Raw genomic sequence first — 2,500 nt, 5'->3', positions numbered from 1 at the left:
GGTGTAACAGGGTATAACAGGATGTAACAGGGTATAACAGGGTGTAACAGGTATAACAGGGTGTAACAGGGTGTAACAGGGTATAACAGGGTGTAACAGGATGTAACAGGTTATAATAGGGTGTAACGGGGTGTAACATGTTATAATAGGGTGTAACGGGGTGTAACATGTTATAATAGGGTATAACAGGGTGTAACAGGGTATAACAGGGTATAACAGGTTATTATAGGGTGTAAGAGGTTATAATAGGGTGTAACAGGGTGTAACAGGTTATAATAGGGAGTAACGGGGTGTACCGGGGTATAACATGGTATAACAGGGTGTAACAGGGTGTAACGGGGTATAACATGGTGTAACAGGGTATAACATGGTATAACAGGGTGTAACAGGGTGTAACAGGGTATAACAGGGTGTAACAGGGTGTAACGGGGTATAACAGGGTGGAACAGGGTGGAACGGGGTGTAATAGGGTATAATAGGGTGTAACAGACTATAATAGGGTGTAATAGGGTATAACAGGGTGTAACAGGGTATACTAGGGTGTAGCAGGGTGTAGCAGGGTGTAACGGGGTATAATAGGGTGTAACAGGTTATAACAGGGTATAACAGAGTATAACAGGGTGTAACATGGTATAATAGGGTGTAGCAGGGTGTAACGGGGTATAATAGGGTGTAACAGGGTATAACAGGGTATAACAGGGTGTAACAGGGTATAATAGGGTGTAGCAGGGTGTAACGGGGTATAATCAGGTGTAGCAGGATGTAACAGGGTATAATAGGGTGTAACAGGTTATAAGAGGGTATAACAGGGTGTAAAAGGGTATAATAGGGTGTAGCAGGGTGTAACGGGGTATAATAAGGTGTAGCAGGATGTAACAGGGTATAATAGGGTGTAACAGGTTATAAGAGGGTATAACAGGGTATAACAGGGTGTAACAGGGTATAACAGGGTGTAACGGGGTATAACAGGACTCCCAATCACGGCCAGTTGTGATAAAGCATGGAATCGAACCAGGGTCTGTAGTGACGGCTCTAGCACTGAGATGCAGTGCCTTAGACCGCTGCTCCACTCGGGAGCAAGGTCAGAACCAACTGAATATGACTGTGAATGAGTGAATATCACTATACATTGATTCATTTATTTATGACTGGGTGAATAAGGTTGTGAATATGGTTGACTATGACTGGTTGGATAGTTGAATGTATGGTTTAACATGATCTGTGACGGTTGAAACGTGGTTGTGCGTCAACATCCCCCTCGTTCTGATAACGAGTCTGTAATTACATTCAGTTTGTATTCCATCATAGTTCATAATGAACAAAGACGTTACTAGGCAACCTGATGATAACATCACAAACATGGTGTGTGTTGATACAATAGCTGTGATACAGTAGGTAAACAACGACGAACGCTCAGTCCTCAACCTTCTAAAGTGTGTGCGTGTGTGTGTGTGTTATTGTTCTGTGTAGCCATTCAGTCAAGTTTGTACATTGTCCATGATATATCATATATATACATACAGATGCACGTACGCACAAACACACACACACGCACACACGTTCATACACACATTCATTCCCTCTCATTTGTTATATTCATACGCTGCCTCACCTTTCAGAAGAATATCCTCATTCACAATCTCTTTCTGGATTCATTAGGGATTCAATCAGATTGCTTTAATCTGATGTGTGATATAGCCATGGTTTTGATGCCTGGTGATGAGTCCCTATTCCCTATGTAGTGCACTACTGTTGACCAAGGCCCATAGGGAATAGGGTGCCATTGAGGCCATTGGGTTATGGTGAAAAGTAGTGCACTACATAGTGAAAATGGTTCCATTTAGGATGCAGAGAGGTAGAGGTTGATAATGTAGGATGCAGAGAGGTAGAGGTAGATAATGTAGGATGCAGAGAGGTAGAGGTTGATAATGTAGGATGCAGAGAGGTAGAGGTAGATAATGTAGGATGCAGAGAGGTAGAGGTAGATAATGTAGAATGCAGAGAGGTAGAGGTAGATAATGTAGGATGCAGAGAGGTAGAGGTAGATAATGTAGGATGCAGAGAGGTAGAGGTAGATACTTCAGGATGCAGAGAGGTAGAGGTAGATAATGTAGGTGGCGGAGAGGTAGACGTAGATAATGTAGGATGCAGAGAGGTAGAGGTAGATAATGTAGGATGCAGAGAGGTAGAGGTAGATAATGTAGGATGCAGAGAGGTAGAGGTAGATAATGTAGGATGCAGAGAGGTAGAGGTTGATAATGTAGGATGCAGAGAGGTAGAGGTAGATAATGTAGGATGCAGAGAGGTAGAGGTAGATAATGTAGAATGCAGAGAGGTAGAGGTAGATAATGTAGGATGCAGAGAGGTAGAGGTAGATAATGTAGGATGCAGAGAGGTAGAGGTAGATACTTCAGGATGCAGAGAGGTAGAGGTAGATAATGTAGGATGCGGAGAGGTAGACGTAGATAATGTAGGATGCAGAGAGGTAGAGGTAGATAAT

The 2,500-nt window shown here is 42.8% G+C and overlaps 1 protein-coding gene across 9 annotated transcripts in view; it reads left to right on the top strand.

Moving 5' to 3' along the window:
• Nucleotides 1–2,500, top strand: part of LOC110496981 (dystrophin) — a 394,538-nt gene that overhangs the window by 56,155 nt on the left and 335,883 nt on the right. The window lies entirely within an intron of this gene.

The sequence above is a fragment of the Oncorhynchus mykiss genome, chromosome 18 (genome assembly GCF_013265735.2).
Source record: "Oncorhynchus mykiss isolate Arlee chromosome 18, USDA_OmykA_1.1, whole genome shotgun sequence".
Lineage (NCBI taxonomy): Eukaryota > Metazoa > Chordata > Actinopteri > Salmoniformes > Salmonidae > Oncorhynchus > Oncorhynchus mykiss.
The sequence above is the reverse complement of the archived record's forward strand: the minus strand, read 5'-3'. Positions and strand labels throughout refer to the sequence as shown.